This window comes from Stigmatopora argus, chromosome 8 (assembly GCF_051989625.1).
Source record: "Stigmatopora argus isolate UIUO_Sarg chromosome 8, RoL_Sarg_1.0, whole genome shotgun sequence".
Lineage (NCBI taxonomy): Eukaryota > Metazoa > Chordata > Actinopteri > Syngnathiformes > Syngnathidae > Stigmatopora > Stigmatopora argus.
Window position 1 is genome coordinate 2,106,764 of NC_135394.1, and position 21,016 is coordinate 2,127,779.

Here is a 21,016-nt window from a genome sequence, read left to right on the forward strand (position 1 = left end):
CCACTTCGTTGATGATCATCCATTGCTCAAAACGTTCCAAGTAAGATTCAAAATCTTCTTTAACTTCTTCGTATTCGCCGAGATTTCCAAAGAATCTGGCCATGATGCAGCGCCGCCGTTAGCTTAGCAACTCTTGCTAATGCTAGTTTGCAAAGTCACGTTACCTCCTTGTAACGCCTTAATTTCCTCGTCCGAAACTTTTAATCCCTACCGCCTGGAAAGGGATCCCATCCTCGTCGCCACTGTAATAACTTTGGAGATTATATAACTGTTAATATATCCATAACAGCAATAGACGGCGGAGCCAGGATTAACACACGTGTAGCTCTTTATTGCAAACCTCCAACAACACCCGCACACACAGACCGGACACACAACACTACTACGTCCGGGTTACACTGTGCTACCCCACGGCTCCAGGTGGCGTGGTTAAACACACTTCCATAACCCGAGGCAATTATCATTATCAATATATTACACATGTTAAAAGATTTAATTTGCTGTGTTGAATGTACAGGTTAAAGGTCACCTTTGTAAAAAATTCTAAAGTAGAAGGCAATATCATTACATTATGACTTCAAATCAATTGTATCAATCGTAAACCATCAAAGTTGGAAGGTTGCTTTGAAAATCTAGTTTAACAAACTTTGAGAAAGATTGTTTTCTATAATTGAGCATTGTCAATTGTTATTCTGGCTTCAGGCATTCAAAATGGACTGCACTGAATGGGAATCGGACCCAGGCCTCTCACATGGGAAGTGAGAATTCTACCACTGACCATCAATGCTTTGAAACTGAAAATCCATGTTAAAAGATTTAATTTGCTGTGTTGAATGTACAGGTTAAAGGTCACCTTTGTAAAAAATTCTAAAGTAGAAGGCAATATTATTACGTTATGACTTCAAATCAATTGTATCAATCGTAAACTATCAAAGTTGGAAGGTTGCTTTGAAAATCTAGTTTAACAAACTTTGAGAAAGATTGTTTTCTATAATTGAGCATTGTCAATTGTTATTCTGGCTTCAGGCATTCAAAATGGACTGCATTGACTGGGAATCGGACCCAGGCTTCTCGCATGGCAAGCGAAAATTCTACCACTGAACCATCAATGCTTTGAAACTGTATAGCCATGTTAAAAGATTTAATTTGCTGTGTTGAATGTACAGGTTAAAGGTCACCTTTGTTAAAATTCTAAATATTACGTTATGACTTCAAATCAATTGTATCAATCGTAAACTATCAAAGTTGGAAGGTTGCTTTGAAAATCTAGTTTAACAAACTTTGAGAAAGATTGTTTTCTTGATTGAGCATTGTCAATTGTTATTCTGGCTTCAGGCATTCAAAATGGACTGCATTTACTGGGAATCGGACCCAGGCCTCTCGCATGGCAAGCGAGAATTCTACCACTGAACCATCAACGCTTTGAAACTGCAAATCCATGTTAAAAGATTTAATTTGCTGTGTTGAATGTACAGGTTAAAGGTCACCTTTGTAAAAAATTCTAAAGTAGAAGGCAATATTATTACGTTATGACTTCAAATCAATTGTATCAATCGTAAACTATCAAAATTGGAAGGTTGCTTTGAAAATCTAGTTTAACAAACTTTGAGAAAGATTGTTTTCTTGATTGAGCATTGTCAATTGTTATTCTGGCTTCAGGCATTCAAAATGGACTGCATTGACTGGGAATCGGACCCAGGCCTCTCGCATGGCAAGCGAGAATTCTACCACTGAACCATCAATGCTTTGAAACTGAAAATCCATGTTAAAAGATTTAATTTGCTGTGTTGAATGTACAGGTTAAAGGTCACCTTTGTTAAAATTCTAAAGTAGAAGGCAATATCATTATATTATGACTTCAAATCAATTGTATCAATCGTAAACTATCTAAGTTGGAAGGTTGCTTTGAAAATCTAGTTTAACAAACTTTGAGAAATATTGTTTTCTATAATTGAGTATTATCAATTGTTATTCTGGCCTCAGGCATTCAAAATGGACTGCATTGACTGGGAACCGGACCCAGGCCTCTCACATGGGAAGTGAGAATTCTACCACTGAACCATCAATGCTTTGAAACTGAAAATCCATGTTAAAAGATTTAATTTGCTGTGTTGAATGTACAGGTTAAAGGTCACCTTTGTAAAAAATTCTAAAGTAGAAGGCAATATTATTACGTTATGACTTCAAATCAATTGTATCAATCGTAAACTATCAAAGTTGGAAGGTTGCTTTGAAAATCTAGTTTAACAAACTTTGAGAAAGATTGTTTTCTTGATTGAGCATTGTCAATTGTTATTCTGGCTTCAGGCATTCAAAATGGACTGCATTGACTGGGAATCGGACCCAGGCCTCTCGCATGGCAAGCGAGACTTCTACCACTGAACCATCAATGCTTTGAAACTGAAAATCCATGTTAAAAGATTTAATTTGCTGTGTTGAATGTACAGGTTAATGGTCACCTTTGTTAAAATTCGAAAGTAGAAGGCAATATTATTACGTTATGACTTCAAATCAATTGTATCAATCGTAAACTATCAAAGTTGGAAGGTTGCTTTGAAAATCTAGTTTAACAAACTTTGAGAAAGATTGTTTTCTTGATTGAGCATTGTCAATTGTTATTCTGGCTTCAGGCATTCAAAATGGACTGCATTGAGTGGGAATCGGACCCAGGCCTCTCGCATGGCAAGCGAGAATTCTACCACTGAACCATCAATGCTTTGAAACTGAAAATCCATGTTAAAAGATTTAATTTCCTGTGTTGAATGTACAGGTTAAAGGTCACCTTTGTAAAAAATTCTAAAGTAGAAGGCAATACAGACGCTCCCCTACTTACGAACATTCAACTTATGAACAACGGTACATACGAACATGTCTGCAAATTGCGTTTAAGTCCAAAAATGTTCGCAAGTCCAATTTTGTATTTCGCGTCTTTTTCGGATAGTACTTCTTTCCGCCGCTAATACCGACGCCTGGCGCTGTGAGAGCTCAGCTCACCCAGCATCTACCTTCTTCGTTGCAATGCGGAAGTGCGTGAATGTATCTCCAGTGTGCAAAGAACCTTTTTCATTTGTATCATTAAATATCTCATGCATCCAATATTGAATATGGCTGGTAAAAAGCTAAAGGCTTCTATTGAGGGAGTTGCAAGGAAGAGGCAAGCCATTTCATTTGAAACGAGTGGCAATAATAACAAAGCTTGATGCGCGTCAGAAAGTGGTGAGCGTTGCACATTCAGTACCATTTATAAACAGAAAGATCGAGCAGCAGGACCCAAATATTGAACGTTGCACAAAGTTTGCAAATCAATTGAATGATGCCATACAGTGCTACTGCATCATTTATGATGAAAAAAAGAAGAAAACTGTGCAATCGTCATTAGGTCGCTTCTTTTGGCCAGTTTCTAATACATAAATCTATCTCTCTCTCTACAGTACTGTACATATTCTCTCCATTTTATTAAATGTTTTTTTTTTCAGTACAAACCAATGCGTGTTACTTATACAAGCCTTAAACATACAAATGCACTTATATAAACCTTCAATATACTTATATAGGCCTTAAACATAAATTATAATACAAAATATAGCACTAAATCAACTTACAAACAAATTCAACTTATGAACAATCGCTCGGAACCAATTGCGTTCGTAAGTTGAGGAGTGTCTGTATTATTACGTTATGACTTCAAATCAGTTGTATCAATCGTAAACTATCAAAGTTGGAAGGTTGCTTTGAAAATCTAGTTTAACAAACTTTGAGAAAGATTGTTTTCTTGATTGAGCATTGTCAATTGTTATTCTGGCTTCAGGCATTCAAAATGGACTGCATTGACTGGGAATCGGACCCAGGCCTCTCGCATGGCAAGCGAGAATTCTACCACTGAACCATCAATGCTTTGAAACTGAAAATCCATGTTAAAAGATTTAATTTGCTGTGTTGAATGTACAGGTTAAAGGTCACCTTTGTAAAAAATTCTAAAGTAGAAGGCAATATTATTACGTTATGACTTCAAATCAATTGTATCAATCGTAAACTATCAAAGTTGGAAGGTTGCTTTGAAAATCTAGTTTAACAAACTTTGAGAAAGATTGTTTTCTATAATTGAGCATTGTCAATTGTTATTCTGGCTTCAGGCATTCAAAATGGACTGCATTGACTGGGAATCGGACCCAGGCCTCTCGCATGGCAAGCGAAAATTCTACCACTGAACCATCAATGCTTTGAAACTGAATAGCCATGTTAAAAGATTTAATTTGCTGTGTTGAATGTACAGGTTAAAGGTCACCTTTGTTAAAATTCTAAATATTACGTTATGACTTCAAATCAATTGTATCAATCGTAAACTATCAAAGTTGGAAGGTTGCTTTGAAAATCTAGTTTAACAAACTTTGAGAAAGATTGTTTTCTTGATTGAGCATTGTCAATTGTTATTCTGGCTTCAGGCATTCAAAATGGACTGCATTGACTGGGAATCGGACCCAGGCCTCTCGCATGGCAAGCGAGAATTCTACCACTGAACCATCAATGCTTTGAAACTGAAAATCCATGTTAAAAGATTTAATTTGCTGTGTTGAATGTACAGGTTAAAGGTCACCTTTGTTAAAATTCTAAAGTAGAAGGCAATATCATTACATTATGACTTCAAATCAATTGTATCAATCGTAAACTATCTAAGTTGGAAGGTTGCTTTGAAAATCTAGTTTAACAAACTTTGAGAAATATTGTTTTCTATAATTGAGTATTATCAATTGTTATTCTGGCCTCAGGCATTCAAAATGGACTGCATTGACTGGGAATCGGACCCAGGCCTCTCACATGGGAAGTGAGAATTCTACCACTGAACCATCAATGCTTTGAAACTGAAAATCCATGTTAAGAGATTTAATTTGCTGTGTTGAATGTACAGGTTAAAGGTCACCTTTGTAAAAAATTCTAAAGTAGAAGGCAATATTATTACGTTATGATTTCAAATCAATTGTATCAATCGTAAACTATCAAAGTTGGAAGGTTGCTTTGAAAATCTAGTTTAACAAACTTTGAGAAAGATTGTTTTCTATAATTGAGCATTGTCAATTGTTATTCTGGCTTCAGGCATTCAAAATGGACTGCATTGACTGGGAATCGGACCCAGGCCTCTCGCATGGCAAGCGAAAATTCTACCACTGAACCATCAATGCTTTGAAACTGAATAGCCATGTTAAAAGATTTAATTTACTGTGTTGAATGTACAGGTTAAAGGTCACCTTTGTTAAAATTCTAAATATTACGTTATGACTTCAAATAAATTGTATCAATCGTAAACTATCAAAGTTGGAAGGTTGCTTTGAAAATCTAGTTTAACAAACTTTGAGAAAGATTGTTTTCTTGATTGAGCATTGTCAATTGTTATTCTGGCTTCAGGCATTCAAAATGGACTGCATTGACTGGGAATCGGACCCAGGCCTCTCGCATGGCAAGCGAGAATTCTACCACTGAACCATCAATGCTTTGAAACTGTATAGCCATGTTAAAAGATTTAATTTGCTGTGTTGAATGTACAGGTTAAAGGTCACCTTTGTTAAAATTCTAAATATTACGTTATGACTTCAAATCAATTGTATCAAACGTAAACTATCAAAGTTGGAAGGTTGCTTTGAAAATCTAGTTTAACAAACTTTGAGAAAGATTGTTTTCTTGATTGAGCATTGTCAATTGTTATTCTGGCTTCAGGCATTCAAAATGGACTGCATTGACTGGGAATCGGACCCAGGCCTCTCGCATGGCAAGCGAGAATTCTACCACTGAACCATCAATGCTTTGAAACTGAAAGTCCATGTTAAAAGATTTAATTTGCTGTGTTGAATGTACAGGTTAAAGGTCACCTTAGTAAAAAATTCTAAAGTAGAAGGCAATATTATTACGTTATGACTTCAAATCAGTTGTATCAATCGTAAACTATCAAAGTTGGAAGGTTGCTTTGAAAATCTAGTTTAACAAACTTTGAGAAAGATTGTTTTCTTGATTGAGCATTGTCAATTGTTATTCTGGCTTCAGGCATTCAAAATGGACTGCATTGACTGGGAATCGGACCCAGGCCTCTCGCATGGCAAGTGAGAATTCTACCACTGAACCATCAATGCTTTGAAACTGAAAATCCATGTTAAGAGATTTAATTTGCTGTGTTGAATGTACAGGTTAAAGGTCACCTTTGTAAAAAATTCTAAAGTAGAAGGCAATATTATTACGTTATGATTTCAAATCAATTGTATCAATCGTAAACTATCAAAGTTGGAAGGTTGCTTTGAAAATCTAGTTTAACAAACTTTGAGAAAGATTGTTTTCTATAATTGAGCATTGTCAATTGTTATTCTGGCTTCAGGCATTCAAAATGGACTGCATTGACTGGGAATCGGACCCAGGCCTCTCGCATGGCAAGCGAAAATTCTACCACTGAACCATCAATGCTTTGAAACTGAATAGCCATGTTAAAAGATTTAATTTACTGTGTTGAATGTACAGGTTAAAGGTCACCTTTGTTAAAATTCTAAATATTACGTTATGACTTCAAATAAATTGTATCAATCGTAAACTATCAAAGTTGGAAGGTTGCTTTGAAAATCTAGTTTAACAAACTTTGAGAAAGATTGTTTTCTTGATTGAGCATTGTCAATTGTTATTCTGGCTTCAGGCATTCAAAATGGACTGCATTGACTGGGAATCGGACCCAGGCCTCTCGCATGGCAAGCGAGAATTCTACCACTGAACCATCAATGCTTTGAAACTGTATAGCCATGTTAAAAGATTTAATTTGCTGTGTTGAATGTACAGGTTAAAGGTCACCTTTGTTAAAATTCTAAATATTACGTTATGACTTCAAATCAATTGTATCAAACGTAAACTACCAAAGTTGGAAGGTTGCTTTGAAAATCTAGTTTAACAAACTTTGAGAAAGATTGTTTTCTTGATTGAGCATTGTCAATTGTTATTCTGGCTTCAGGCATTCAAAATGGACTGCATTGACTGGGAATCGGACCCAGGCCTCTCACATGGGAAGTGAGAATTCTACCACTGAACCATCAATGCTTTGCAACTGAAAATCCATGTTAAAAGATTTAATTTGCTGTGTTTAATGTACAGGTTAAAGGTCACCTTTGTTAAAATTCTAAATATTACGTTATGACTTCAAATCAATTGTATCAATCGTAAACTATCAAAGTTGGAAGGTTGCTTTGAAAATCTAGTTTAACAAACTTTGAGAAAGATTGTTTTCTTGATTGAGCATTGTCAATTGTTATTCTGGCTTCAGGCATTCAAAATGGACTGTATTGACTGGGAATCGGACCCAGGCCTCTCGCATGGCAAGCGAGAATTCTACCACTGAACCATCAATGCTTTGAAACTAAAAATCCATGTTAAAAGATTTAATTTGCTGTGTTGAATGTACAGGTTAATGGTCACCTTTGTTAAAATTCGAAAGTAGAAGGCAATATTATTACGTTATGACTTCAAATCCATTATATCAATCGTAAACTATCAAAGTTGGAAGGTTGCTTTGAAAATCTAGTTTAACAAACTTTGAGAAAGATTGTTTTCTTGATTGAGCATTGTCAATTGTTATTCTGGCTTCAGGCATTCAAAATGGACTGCATTGACTGGGAATCGGACCCAGGCCTCTCGCATGGCAAGAGAGAATTCTACCACTGAACCGTCAATGCTTTGAACCTGAAAATCCATGTTAAAAGATTTAATTTGCTGTGTTGAATGTACAGGTTAAAGGTCACCTCTGTTAAAATTCTAAAGTAGAAGGCAATATTATTACGTTATGACTTCAAATCAGTTGTATCAATCGTAAACTATCAAAGTTGGAAGGTTGCTTTGAAAATCTAGTTTAACAAACTTTGAGATAGATTGTTTTCTTGATTGAGCATTGTCAATTGTTATTCTGGCTTCAGGCATTCAAAATGGACTGCATTGACTGGGAATCGGACCCAGGCCTCTCGCATGGCAAGCGAGAATTCTACCACTGAACCATCAATGCTTTGAAACTGAAAATCCATGTTAAAAGATTTAATTTGCTGTGTTGAATGTACAGGTTAAAGGTCACCTTTGTTAAAATTCTAAAGTAGAAGGCAATATCATTACATTATGACTTCAAATCAATTGTATCAATCGTAAACTATCTAAGTTGGAAGGTTGCTTTGAAAATCTAGTTTAACAAACTTTGAGAAATATTGTTTTCTATAATTGAGTATAATCAATTGTTATTCTGGCCTCAGGCATTCAAAATGGACTGCATTGACTGGGAATCAGACCCAGGCCTCTCACATGGGAAGTGATAATTCTACCACTGAACCATCAATGCTTTGAAACTGTATAGCCATGTTAAAAGATTTAATTTGCTGTGTTGAATGTACAGGTTAAAGGTCACCTTTGTTAAAATTCTAAATATTACGTTATGACTTCAAATCAATTGTATCAAACGTAAACTATCAAAGTTGGAAGGTTGCTTTGAAAATCTAGTTTAACAAACTTTGAGAAAGATTGTTTTCTTGATTGAGCATTGTCAATTGTTATTCTGGCTTCAGGCATTCAAAATGGACTGCATTGACTGGGAATCGGACCCAGGCCTCTCGCATGGCAAGCGAGAATTCTACCACTGAACCATCAATGCTTTGAAACTGACAATCCATGTTAAAAGATTTAATTTGCTGTGTTGAATGTACAGGTTAAAGGTCACCTTTGTTAAAATTCTAAAGTAGAAGGCAATATTATTACGTTATGACTTCAAATCAGTTGTATCAATCGTAAACTATCAAAGTTGGAAGGTTGCTTTGAAAATCTAGTTTAACAAACTTTGAGAAAGATTGTTTTCTTGATTGAGCATTGTCAATTGTTATTCTGGCTTCAGGCATTCAAAATGGACTGCATAGACTGGGAATCGGACCCAGGCCTCTCGCATGGCAAGCGAGAATTCTACCACTGAACCATCAATGCTTTGAAACTAAAAATCCATGTTAAAAGATTTAATTTGCTGTGTTGAATGTACAGGTTAAAGGTCACCTTTGTTAAAATTCTAAAGTAGAAGGCAATATCATTACATTATCACTTCAAATCAATTGTATCAATCGTAAACTATCTAAGTTGGAAGGTTGCTTTGAAAATCTAGTTTAACAAACTTTGAGAAATATTGTTTTCTATAATTGAGTATTATCAATTGTTATTCTGGCCTCAGGCATTCAAAATGGACTGCATTGACTGGGAATCGGACCCAGGCCTCTCACATGTAAAGTGAGAATTCTACCACTGAACCATCAATGCTTTGAAACTGAAAATCCATGTTAAAAGATTTAATTTGCTGTGTTGAATGTACAGGTTAAAGGTCACCTTTGTTAAAATTCTAAAGTAGAAGGCAATATTATTACGTTATGACTTCAAATCAGTTGTATCAATCGTAAACTATCAAAGTTGGAAGGTTGCTTTGAAAATCTAGTTTAACAAACTTTGAGAAAGATTGTTTTCTATAATTGAGCATTGTCAATTGTTATTCTGGCTTCAGGCATTTAAAATGGACTGCATTGACTGGGAATCGGACCCAGGCCTCTCACATGGGAAGTGAGAATTCTACCACTGAACCATCAATGCTTTGAAACTGAAAATCCATGTTAAAAGATTTAATTTGCTGTGTTGAATGTACAGGTTAAAGGTCACCTTTGTTAAAATTCTAAAGTAGAAGGCAATATTATTACGTTATGACTTCAAATCAGTTGTATCAATCGTAAACTATCAAAGTTGGAAGGTTGCTTTGAAAATCTAGTTTAACAAACTTTGAGAAAGATTGTTTTCTATAATTGAGCATTGTCAATTGTTATTCTGGCTTCAGGCATTCAAAATGGACTGCATTGACTGGGAATCGGACCCAGGCCTCTCACATGGGAAGTGAGAATTCTACCACTGAACCATCAATGCTTTGAAACTGAGAATCCATGTTAAAAGATTTAATTTGCTGTGTTGAATATACAGGTTAAAGGTCACCTTTGTTATAATTCTAAATATTACGTTATGACTTCAAATCAATTGTATCAATCGTAAACTATCAAAGTTGGAAGGTTGCTTTGAAAATCTAGTTTAACAAACTTTGAGAAAGATTGTTTTTCTTGATTGAGCATTGTCAATTGTTATTCTGGCTTCAGGCATTCAAAATGGACTGCATTGACTGGAAATCGGACCCAGGCCTCTCGCATGGCAAGCGAGAATTCTACCACTGAACCAACAATGCTTTGAAACTGAAAATCCATGTTAAAAGATTTAATTTGCTGCGTTGAATGTACAGGTTAAAGGTCACCTTTGTTAAAATTCGAAAGTAGAAGGCAATATTATTACGTTATGACTTCAAATCCAATATATCAATCGTAAACTATCAAAGTTGGAAGGTTGCTTTGAAAATCTAGTTTAACAAACTTTGAGAAAGATTGTTTTCTTGATTGAGCATTGTCAATTGTTATTCTGGCTTCAGGCATTCAAAATGGACTGCACTGACTGGGAATCGGACCCAGGCCTCTCGCATGGCAAGCGAAAATTCTACCACTGAACCATCAATGCTTTGAAACTGAAAATCCATGTTAAAAGATTTAATTTGCTGTGTTGAATGTACAGGTTAAAGGTCACCTTTGTTAAAATTCTAAAGTAGAAGGCAATATCATTACATTATGACTTCAAATCAATTGTATCAATCGTAAACTATCAAAGTTGGAAGGTTGCTTTGAAAATCTAGTTTAACAAACTTTGAGAAATATTGTTTTCTATAATTGAGTATTATCAATTGTTATTCTGGCCTCAGGCATTCAAAATGGACTGCATTGACTGGGAATCGGACCCAGGCCTCTCACACGAGAAGTGAGAATTCTACCACTGAACCATTGTTGGAATAACGATTCAAACCTTTTAAAATCATTATTAGTAATATTTAATTAAAATAGGAAAAACATCTTTCAACAAATTCTGCTTACAACTTGCAAGGAGATGCCTTGTGACGTCGTCTCAGTCCACAAGGCATTCTGAATTGCAGTAACTGAATCATTGTAATTAATCGCGACATTCTTTCCGAACACCCAAAACAATGGTGTGAGGAATTGCATAATATTTTCATTATAAGGTAAACAAAGTAGTATTATAATGTAAACAAAGCCGTATTTTCAAATCTGCTGCTGGAGTCTCGTCATAACAGTCTCATTGGGTCCTGCCGGAGAAGTGTCCTAAACAATGTGTCCTCGAGCTTTGGCCTTGAGGAGACGATGATTTGGAGGAAAAATGTCCATGTTCCCATGACTTGATTTATAGCCTTACTACTTATTAAAAAATGCTTACAACACATATAAAATATTCCATAATAATTCTAACATTCCCTCCTTTTACTATATGTTTGTTATTCATTTTATGACAAATCCGAAATGAGAGGGATATCTCCGTTGGCAGTTTTAATTTTACCCGCTTAGGCTCTACTCGTTCGGCAGGTCTGAAAAGCAGAAAACAAGATCATTTTCGCTCAATTCATCCTCGGAATTACCATGCTCCTGGAATTCATGCAATTTGGAATTTGTAGGGGCAATCGCAGTGGTTATAAGTCGGCTTATCAAAGATCTTAAGCAGGGAATAATACTACACCCACATAATGTCAAAATCGTAGCAAAAAGGGCTACGGAAAATGCAACAGATTGGGCCAAATCAAGAGGACTTATGGCACCAGCTTTTCAAGGCGGAATTCTCCGACTCCAGAATGCTTCTTCATATTGCGGTTGAGGGTCTGCAGGCCACTAATGGCCTGGGTGAGGGACCCACCGGGTGACGTGTTGTTGAGTGCAACATTTTCAAACATTGCATACGCCCCCTTGCTCCGCAAGCAGCATATCAACTGCTTTGCGATCCTGGAACGCCATAAGACTGGTGGCTGCCAATTGTTCCTTTATCGCCACAAATCCCTGTTCAGTATAGTTTCCAAGTTTTTGGACATTGTAATGCAGGTAATTTATCCGATCAACATTTTTGTTTGGAGTAATTAAAAGAAAAATAGACTCCCAACCTGCTGCGATCTGATTAGCCAGCTTATACTCATCTGGTACGCCCCGTGGATGCCAATCGCATCAATGTATGTCGGATCACCCTCTCTCCATGCCGATCGACGCCGTCGCGAGGGGCCCGCCATCATACCGGATTTCTGTGCAGCCAATTGTATCTCCTCTACTGTAGATGGAAAAACAGACACTGGTAATAGCAGTGAGACCAAGGCACAAAGTCCTGCTGCAATTTTGGCAGGCGTCATATAATTTGTTTTGGCCGCACCACCACCATAGGTCAGAACGTGGTATCAGGGGTGCAGTCTGTTTTAGGACGTGGGCACACCACGTCACATTTATCGCTCCCAGTGCCGGACCGTGCCCTGTGAGGACTAAGCAGGTAAAATGATTAAACGCGACATGTGTTGAAAAGTTAGACTTGTCCTTTGCTGCTCTTGTAACTGGGTAGACGTTAGATTTATAGTATTAGCTGCATTTTCCACCAACAGCAACCAATTATTTCTTACCGCCTCCCGTTTGGGAACTCCCCGTTGCAGAAATGAATTCTCTGGTCATCTCAGATTTTAATTTTACTATGGCGGATCCGGGTGTTTCCATCTCTGACGACTTTCCCACCGTCTCCATAGACATGGTTCTCCACCTGCCCATGGACTTAGGAAAAACGTCAGACAAGGATCCACAAGTTAATTTGTCAGTCTGAATTATGATTTGTAATGCCCCCACCGTATGGGTTAATTTTATCGAAGGCCTGATGGTTTTTTCGCACGCGTGTGTCATCCAAGCTTGCCAATCTAGACCAGTTTCTGCAACAAGGTTTCCCCAATCTGTTTTAGGACTGTTATGTACCACACATATTCTATAAAATCCATATGTATCCTTTGAAATGGATATGTAGCTTTTGTAGCTTGACATAAGGGGGAATCGCCCGTGTTTTGGCCATATATCTGCATATAGATTGAATATATAACCTCCCCCTCTTTTGAGGCATGAAATTTACCATGACTCAAAATGGCAGCCCTCCCAGATAAGTCTTTTGTTTTTGTTTAGTCCCCCAGGTTCCCAAAATTTCCCATTGCAGAAATCAAAAAATTTCATTTGGCGAAATTCTTTTCTTTTTGTTTCTGTCCTACTCTGCCACCGTCGTCCTTGAAAGGCTTATCAGCGATTTCAGAAATATTCCACCTTGATATTAGAATATTGATATATCTTGGTGGCCAGCCAATTAAAACACAAAAGACAGACACTCATCCACGCTCGCACTCATAATCAAGGAATTTGCTTTGAGTGCTCCCCCAATCATCCATAATTTTGGTTTGTTGGAGTAAAACTGGAGTACCCAGAGAAAACCTACGAATTCTTGAGGACACCAGGAATACTCCACACTCCGGAAGGTCTGGATCCACTCCGCATTAGTAGATCCTCGAACCGCAAGATTGATGCCTGAAGAAACTAGATAATTAATGTATTAGATTCACATGCCACATATCTAAAAACAGAAATTTGTTCAATTGCCACCGCCCCTTACCCCAGTCAGTCAGCATGTGGACTGCCATGCGAGTGGCTGTGATTAACTACCTATTCGCCAATAATGCAATAACGGAAAAGTTGTGACATATTGAAACACACACACACACCCTTTAAGTATTTTAACCGTTTGTAAAAACTTTATCCCCATGTCCTGCATTAAGTTACACCCCCTTTCAACGCTATCGAATTTTGCCCATTCTAGTCAACCCATCTACTTAAAGCATTTCTCCAAAGTTGATATTTTATAATTTGGAGATGTTATTTTTAAAACATAGACATTATTTCACCACCATGAAAGGCCCGACCTGAATTTAGAATTTTTTTTGTAGATATTCCCCTTTATCTAAGCTTGTTATTGCCACTCGTTATCACCATAACATTCAGGTGTATTAACCCCATAATTGCAATGCAGTAAGTTTTGGCTAAATTCTTAATTTGTATGCCCCTAAAGTAATAGACAGTAATAACGTCCCAATAGTCATAAATATGACCTATACCAAAGCATATTCCCCCTCTAGGCCAAACAGGGAACGCCTTTTGTGCACTTAAAGACGCTCCATGTTTCTTCTAGGGAAACTATGCCTATCCTTAACCAATTATCTTATCTACCCCAGCCAGGTTCAATTTACCTAACAATTTGGACGAATGCCATGAAATTTCTCATTTCCGCATTGTTAATTTCATGTCTGATTTCTTTAACAACCAAATAACTCTTAATACCTAAGACATAAATTGCAAATCACCCCATACTATGTTTACTTAAGATAAGAGCCATTTCTTATAGCTCCCTGTTACCACAAGAAAAATCTACAATAATTAAATTAGAGAAATCCACCTTTTACTAGGCATTTCCTAATTACAATTTTCAATGCTTAATAATGGACCCACAAATTGTCACCAATATGCCATAATATTGTAAAAAAAAAATCCATTCATTTTTCTTTAACCAGCCAATCTCCTATATTAAAGTATTTTGAACAATCCAACCATTCAAAAACAGTAATAATATCGTTTTATCCTCCAAAACTAGCTCTCTTCAATTAAGAGCCCTTTGAACTTCACAAAATAAAAAATAAAATAATAATAATAGTATTATTCCCAATTCCAAAGCTTTTACCAAATCAATCTTTGCCAAACAGATTTTCTATCACCTCGAAAGACATTTCTGATTAAATCCCAAAAATAAATGCGAAGATAATCGCGGAACCCTGCATCCCTTGCAGACCATGTTTTGTTCTTATTCTGAAATGTTTAAACGGAAGCGCGCCCTTAGCCGCTGACTGTGACCTTCACGCTCGCTGCAGAAGCAGCATTCTTATCTTTTGTTTACAAATTCCAAAACGCTCTCTTTTCTTTTTGTGCACAATGCTTCGCCTCCTGTTCCCAATCAATTATATTTTTAGAGAAGACTAAATTAATAAACTAAATTAATTACTCTCCCGATATCCAACTATATCACCATAGTTTGCCAAGACCCCATAATCACAATATGCTGCAAGCATAACTATATCATAGCAAAAACCCATTTCTGCCCTCAAGTTTGCTTCAGCGCCCTCAAGGCCAATAACTGTAATATTCTCCACGGAAGGGGTCCCCCAAAAATTTTAGTCGCTTGTGCGGTCCGCGCGCATACTATACTGTATTATAATGTCTAACACCATCAAATCAGCCGCACCAAAACAGAGCGCTTCCCCCGCAATCGAAGCATTATTCGGCAAGTTTAGAGTATGACCAAAACACAGTTTTGGCAACCCCGCTAAACATTTAATTGGCTGTTTTGTATTTCTGTTAACCAAAATATTCCCGCTAGTAGACGGGAACGAACCCAGGATAAGCCACAATAAGCCATTTCATTCCAGTACATTGACAGTACATTTAGTTACTATTAACAAAGTAACAAAGCACTTGGAAATAACCATTTTAATTGCCGTTTTACAACTTTCAGCATCACACAAAAAATTCCAATTGAATTCATTCATAAAGAATGTGATCTCTGGTTTAAAATTAGCTCAACATCCTCATGTTCAAAATCCTCATTCAAATCATTTTTTAGCTGCTCCTGATAAAGGCTGCCCACCGCGTGGTCTTCAGCGATGCCGCTGTTGGCCTTAAAACAAGCCGTCATCCTGATTTGATATTCTGCAAAAGGCTCACCATCCCTCTGCTTAGCTCTGATCACGGTATAATTAGCTTTTGTTTTAAACTTCCCTGTAACCCGATCAATCAGTTCATGCACTCTCAAATCACGACCGTCATGACACAACGGGCCACCATCAGCTTTTGGATTCCAATCACCTCTAACAGCATGCCAATCACCTTTTAACGCGAACATCCAAATTTGCTGCGTTTCCACCCCATTCAGGTGATAAGATCGTCTAATGTCCTCCATTTGCAAGACAAACTCCCCCACATCAACCTTATGCGACGTGATGCCTTCTACGGCCTTTTTCACGTCGTCCAAGTCCAAGTCCTGTGAACCAGGATAGTAGGAGCCTGCTCCTTGCCCACATTAGGATTAGCAACTTCGATCATGGGATATTGTTCAATAAACACATCACTCATTGGCGGCGCCCCAGGCTGGGGAGATAGCGTTTCTCCCCATGTCTTTGACCATTCCCCCACGGGCCCTCCCGACCTGGTCAGCCGGTCGTTCATATTTGTCGGAGGGGGCCTCGGCAATATCTCCTCCTTTTTAACAACAACAACACACTTCTTCCCCACCGGGCCAGTCTCATCGTCCTCTTTTCTGTGGAATAACACAGTCTCTGTGTTTCCAGTCCCACCGTTATCAACTGATTTAACCCATCCATTACTCCGTTTCCTTGCCATCATAAACCAATAATAGGTATCATTATATCCCTCCTGCTCCATTTTGTTAAGGTTTCCCCCATGCTTAGCACGTATTTTATCCTGCAGTATCAATATCTTATGCATATTAAGCTGGCCAGCAAATCCATATTTATTTATCCATAAGTTTAGGTGTTTAACCCTTGTAGCGCTTTGATTTTCAACAATCCAATCTTTACACGGCAGACGCATCTTTGGATCGTCGTCAATAGCCGCTTTACTGTTTGTACCACCCATTTTTGGAGTGGATTTGTGTGTATCCCCGTAGTACCTTTTTTTTTCTTTAACAACTACGCACACACAACCAACGTCGACCACCACATTTTTATAGACCCCACCGTGTCTACCTGCTAGTGACTAGTATCCGCAGGGTTTTAAAATCGCCATCCCCAGGACGCGAGCCTTACTTCTCAAAATAAGGCCATCGGGTGTGATGCCCTTCGCGCATTTGGATCCCGTCAACAATATGCAGCCATCACACGCGGACTCGGCAGAAATGTCGATAGATGCTTACCCAGAGGATAGTCGTCAACCGATTAGAAAACAGGCGCTGCTGAGAAATAGTCCAGCCTGGAAAAGGGATTCTCGCCGTGCACGGTCACTCCAGATATTAAACTGCAGCATCTGGATTCCTTATCGGTGTGTTGACCCCGGCTACTCGAAGGACCAAATGTTGGAATAATGATTCAAACCTTTTAAAATCATTATTAGTAATATTTAATTAAAATAGGAAAAACATCTTTCAACAAATTCTGCTAACAACTTGCAAGGAGATGCCTTGTGACGTCGTCTCAGTCCACAAGGCATTCTGAATTGCAGTAACTGAATCATTGTATTTAATCGCGACATTCTTTCCGAACACCCAAAACAATGGTGTGAGGAATTGCATAATATTTTCATTATAAGGTAAACAAAGTAGTATTATAATGTAAACAAAGCCGTATTTTCAAATCTGCTGCTGGAGTCTCGTCATAACAGTCTCATTGGGTCCTGCCGGAGAAGTTTCCTAAACAATGTGTCCTCGAGCTTTGGCCTTGAGGAGACGATGATGTGGAGGAAAAATGTCCATGTTCCCATGACTTGATTTATAGCCTTACTACTTATTAAAAAATGCGTACAACACATATAGAATATTCCATAATAATTCTAACAACCTACAATTGACTGGTGACCAGTCTAGGGTGTAGTCTAGCTTTTGCCTCAAGTCTGCTGGGGGGTTAGGGAAATGTGATCCAACATTCTGTGACCATGACAAGGATAAGCGGTTTTGAATGAATGAATGAATGAATGAATGAATGAGTAATAAAATCATAACCCTTAAATCATCTGACATGATTAACTAATTCAAAACATCTATTCTAAGTGTTTTAATTGATGAATTGCTTTTTAGAAATCAATATTGTCTTGGGACCCAACCTTTTTCCATTCGTGACACATAGTAATAAATGAACTAAGGTATTTTGTCTGAGGGATGAATTTCAACTTTGTTCATGTCAAACATCAATAAAACATGAGACTTTAATCTATATGTCTTCTTGTGCATAAATATGCTGAATATGTAATCAGTGGTGCATCGAGACATGGTTATCTACTGTGTGGCGGTACCCTTGTCTGGTTTTCAAATGCAGGAAATTCAGGGACAAGATTATTTATACGAGAAGAGCAGTGACCTATGAGGCATGCAATGGCAAATATGATGGTGTATCAGTTAGTGATCATAACTTTAAGTAGAAATCTGTAAGGCTACTCTGAAAACCTAATTGAACCCCACTTTGATAATTGTGCTATTCTGGCATTGGGCATTCAACATGTACTGCATTGACTGGGAATTGGACCACTAAACTATCAATGGTTCAAGATAGTGATGTTAAAACATTTAATTTGTTAAATTAAATGTAAAGGGTAAAGGTCAGCGTATATTTTTTATATAAAAGTCCCACGCTATGACTTCACTTGTATCACAACCAAAAATTGTAAAAGTTAGAAGGTTGCTTATTGCAAACACTTAGCAAAATGTTGTTTTCTATTATCGAGTATTCTCAATTGTTATACAGGCCTAAGGCATTCAAAATTTACTGCACTGACTGGGATTCAGACCCAGGCCTCTCACGTGGAAAGCGAGGATTCTACCTTTGAACTATCAATGCTTCTTATTTTGGGGAGCCATGTGAAAAAAATGTATTTGTTGCATTAAATGTAAAGGTTAAAGGTCAACTTATTTTTAAATCTAAAAGTATAAAGTAATATTAACACGATATGACTTCAAATAAATTGCATGAATCGTAAACTGTCAAAGTTGGAACGTTCCTCTGAAATCCAATTGCAACGAATTTAAAAATGTTATCTATATTCAAATACAGACGCTCCCCTACTTACGAACATTCAACTTACGAACAACGGTACATACGAACATGTCTGCAAATTGCGTTTAAGTCCAAAAATGTTCGCAAGTCCAATTTTGTATTTCGCATCTTTTTCGGAGTAGTACTTCTTTCCGCCGCTAATACCGACGCCTGGCGCTGTGAGAGCTCAGCTCACCCAGCATCTACCTTCTTCGTTGCAATGCGGAAGTGCGTGAATGTATCTCCAGTGTGCAAAGAACCTTTTTCATTTGTATCATTAAATATCTCATGCATCCAATATTGAATATGGCTGGTAAAAAGCTAAAGGCTTCTATTGAGGGAGTTGCAAGGAAGAGGCAAGCCATTTCATTTGAAACGAGTGGCAATAATAACAAAGCTTGATGCGCGTCAGAAAGTGGTGAGCGTTGCACATTCAGTACCATTTATAAACAGAAAGATCGAGCAGCAGGACCCAAATATTGAACGTTGCACAAAGTTTGCAAATCAATTGAATGATGCCATACAGTGCTACTGCATCATTTATGATGAAAAAAAGAAGAAAACTGTGCAATCGTCATTAGGTCGCTTCTTTTGGCCAGTTTCTAATACATAAATCTATCTCTCTCTCTACAGTACTGTACATATTCTCTCCATTTTATTAAATGTTTTTTTTTCAGTACAAACCAATGCGTGTTACTTATACAAGCCTTAAACATACAAATGCACTTATATAAACCTTCAATATACTTATATAGGCCTTAAACATAAATTATAATACAAAATATAGCACTAAATCAACTTACAAACAAATTCAACTTATGAACAATCGCTCGGAACCAAACTTTGAGAAAAATTGTTTTCTATAATTGAGCATTGTCAATTGTTATTCTGGCTTCAGGCATTCAAAATGGACTGCATTGACTGGGAATCGGAACCTGGCCTCTCGCATGGCAAGCGAAACTTCTACCACTGAACCATCAATGCTTTGAAACTGAATAGCCATGTTAAAAGATTTAATTTGCTGCGTTGAATGTACAGGTTAAAGGTCACCTTTGTTAAAATTCTAAATATTACGTTATGACTTCAAATCAATTGTATCAATCGTAAACTATCAAAGTTGGAAGGTTGCTTTGAAAATCTAGTTTAACAAACTTTGAGAAAGATTGTTTTCTTGATTGAGCATTGTCAATTGTTATTCTGGCTTCAGGCATTCAAAATGGACTGCATTGACTGGGAATCGGACCCAGGCCTCTCGCATGGCAAGCGAGAATTCTACCACTGAACCATCAATGCTTTGAAACTGAAAATCCATGTTAAAATATTTAATTTGCTGTGTTGAATGTACAGGTTAAAGGTCACCTTTGTTAAAATTCTAAATATTACGTTATGACTTCAAATCAATTGTATCAATCGTAAACTATCAAAGTTGGAAGGTTGCTTTGAAAATCTAGTTTAACAAACTTTGAGAAAGATTGTTTTCTTGATTGAGCATTGTCAATTGTTATTCTGGCTTCAGGCATTCAAAATGGACTGCATTGACTGGGAATCGGACCCAGGCCTCTCGCATGGCAAGCGAGAATTCTACCACTGAACCATCAATGCTTTGAAACTGAAAATTCATGTTAAAATATTTAATTTGCTGTGTTGAATGTACAGGTTAAAGGTCACCTTTGTTAAAATTCGAAAGTAGAAGGCAATATTATTACGTTATGACTTCAAAAGACCTGGACCCTCTACAGTTCGCCTATCGTCCAGGCATTGGTGTGGAAGATGCTACCACCTACCTGATGCACAGGTCTCTTTCACACCTGGAGAACGCGGGAAGCACGCTGAGAATGATGTTTTTTGACCTCTCCAGTGCGTTCAACACCATTCAGCCGGTTCTACTGAGAGGGAAACTGGAAGAGGCTGGAGTAAGGAACCACCTAGCCGCATGGATCATCGATTTCCTCACTGACAGACCACAATATGTGAGACTCAAGGACTGTACGTCTGATGTGGTAGCTTGCAGCACGGGGGCCCCACAAGGCACAGTGCTCTCTCCACTCCTCTTCTCCCTCTACACATCGGACTTTAAACATAATACAGACACCTGCCACCTCCAGAAGTTCTCTGACGACACCGCTATTGTTGGACGAGTGACGGACGGGAACGACCTGGAGTACAGGGGAGTCATCACAGCCTTTGTTGACTGGTGTAGGCAAAACCACCTCTACATCAACACCAGTAAGACAAAGGAAATGGTCATCG

The 21,016-nt window shown here is 37.6% G+C and overlaps 21 non-coding genes across 21 annotated transcripts; all 21 read right to left on the minus strand.

Moving 5' to 3' along the window:
• Nucleotides 1-1,674: 1,674 nt before the first annotated feature.
• On the minus strand, nt 1,675-1,745 carry trnag-gcc (transfer RNA glycine (anticodon GCC)). Its single transcript has one exon. It is a non-coding gene; the product is annotated as a tRNA-Gly (tRNA).
• Nucleotides 1,746-1,998: 253 nt separating this feature from the next.
• On the minus strand, nt 1,999-2,069 carry trnag-ccc (transfer RNA glycine (anticodon CCC)). The gene has a single exon. It is a non-coding gene; the product is annotated as a tRNA-Gly (tRNA).
• A 1,754-nt stretch (nt 2,070-3,823) lies between these two features.
• Nucleotides 3,824-3,894, minus strand: trnag-gcc (transfer RNA glycine (anticodon GCC)). The gene has a single exon. It is a non-coding gene; the product is annotated as a tRNA-Gly (tRNA).
• A 254-nt stretch (nt 3,895-4,148) lies between these two features.
• On the minus strand, nt 4,149-4,219 carry trnag-gcc (transfer RNA glycine (anticodon GCC)). Its single transcript has one exon. It is a non-coding gene; the product is annotated as a tRNA-Gly (tRNA).
• A 238-nt stretch (nt 4,220-4,457) lies between these two features.
• trnag-gcc (transfer RNA glycine (anticodon GCC)) lies at nt 4,458-4,528 on the minus strand. The gene has a single exon. It is a non-coding gene; the product is annotated as a tRNA-Gly (tRNA).
• Nucleotides 4,529-4,781: 253 nt separating this feature from the next.
• Nucleotides 4,782-4,852, minus strand: trnag-ccc (transfer RNA glycine (anticodon CCC)). Its single transcript has one exon. It is a non-coding gene; the product is annotated as a tRNA-Gly (tRNA).
• Nucleotides 4,853-5,106: 254 nt separating this feature from the next.
• trnag-gcc (transfer RNA glycine (anticodon GCC)) lies at nt 5,107-5,177 on the minus strand. Its single transcript has one exon. It is a non-coding gene; the product is annotated as a tRNA-Gly (tRNA).
• A 238-nt stretch (nt 5,178-5,415) lies between these two features.
• On the minus strand, nt 5,416-5,486 carry trnag-gcc (transfer RNA glycine (anticodon GCC)). The gene has a single exon. It is a non-coding gene; the product is annotated as a tRNA-Gly (tRNA).
• Nucleotides 5,487-5,724: 238 nt separating this feature from the next.
• trnag-gcc (transfer RNA glycine (anticodon GCC)) lies at nt 5,725-5,795 on the minus strand. Its single transcript has one exon. It is a non-coding gene; the product is annotated as a tRNA-Gly (tRNA).
• Nucleotides 5,796-6,373: 578 nt separating this feature from the next.
• On the minus strand, nt 6,374-6,444 carry trnag-gcc (transfer RNA glycine (anticodon GCC)). Its single transcript has one exon. It is a non-coding gene; the product is annotated as a tRNA-Gly (tRNA).
• A 238-nt stretch (nt 6,445-6,682) lies between these two features.
• trnag-gcc (transfer RNA glycine (anticodon GCC)) lies at nt 6,683-6,753 on the minus strand. The gene has a single exon. It is a non-coding gene; the product is annotated as a tRNA-Gly (tRNA).
• Nucleotides 6,754-6,991: 238 nt separating this feature from the next.
• On the minus strand, nt 6,992-7,062 carry trnag-ccc (transfer RNA glycine (anticodon CCC)). Its single transcript has one exon. It is a non-coding gene; the product is annotated as a tRNA-Gly (tRNA).
• Nucleotides 7,063-7,946: 884 nt separating this feature from the next.
• Nucleotides 7,947-8,017, minus strand: trnag-gcc (transfer RNA glycine (anticodon GCC)). The gene has a single exon. It is a non-coding gene; the product is annotated as a tRNA-Gly (tRNA).
• Nucleotides 8,018-8,270: 253 nt separating this feature from the next.
• Nucleotides 8,271-8,341, minus strand: trnag-ccc (transfer RNA glycine (anticodon CCC)). The gene has a single exon. It is a non-coding gene; the product is annotated as a tRNA-Gly (tRNA).
• A 238-nt stretch (nt 8,342-8,579) lies between these two features.
• Nucleotides 8,580-8,650, minus strand: trnag-gcc (transfer RNA glycine (anticodon GCC)). Its single transcript has one exon. It is a non-coding gene; the product is annotated as a tRNA-Gly (tRNA).
• A 576-nt stretch (nt 8,651-9,226) lies between these two features.
• Nucleotides 9,227-9,297, minus strand: trnav-uac (transfer RNA valine (anticodon UAC)). Its single transcript has one exon. It is a non-coding gene; the product is annotated as a tRNA-Val (tRNA).
• Nucleotides 9,298-9,550: 253 nt separating this feature from the next.
• Nucleotides 9,551-9,621, minus strand: trnag-ccc (transfer RNA glycine (anticodon CCC)). Its single transcript has one exon. It is a non-coding gene; the product is annotated as a tRNA-Gly (tRNA).
• A 253-nt stretch (nt 9,622-9,874) lies between these two features.
• Nucleotides 9,875-9,945, minus strand: trnag-ccc (transfer RNA glycine (anticodon CCC)). The gene has a single exon. It is a non-coding gene; the product is annotated as a tRNA-Gly (tRNA).
• A 562-nt stretch (nt 9,946-10,507) lies between these two features.
• Nucleotides 10,508-10,578, minus strand: trnag-gcc (transfer RNA glycine (anticodon GCC)). Its single transcript has one exon. It is a non-coding gene; the product is annotated as a tRNA-Gly (tRNA).
• Nucleotides 10,579-19,988: 9,410 nt separating this feature from the next.
• Nucleotides 19,989-20,059, minus strand: trnag-gcc (transfer RNA glycine (anticodon GCC)). Its single transcript has one exon. It is a non-coding gene; the product is annotated as a tRNA-Gly (tRNA).
• Nucleotides 20,060-20,297: 238 nt separating this feature from the next.
• On the minus strand, nt 20,298-20,368 carry trnag-gcc (transfer RNA glycine (anticodon GCC)). The gene has a single exon. It is a non-coding gene; the product is annotated as a tRNA-Gly (tRNA).
• Between the last annotated feature and the right edge of the window lie 648 nt (nt 20,369-21,016).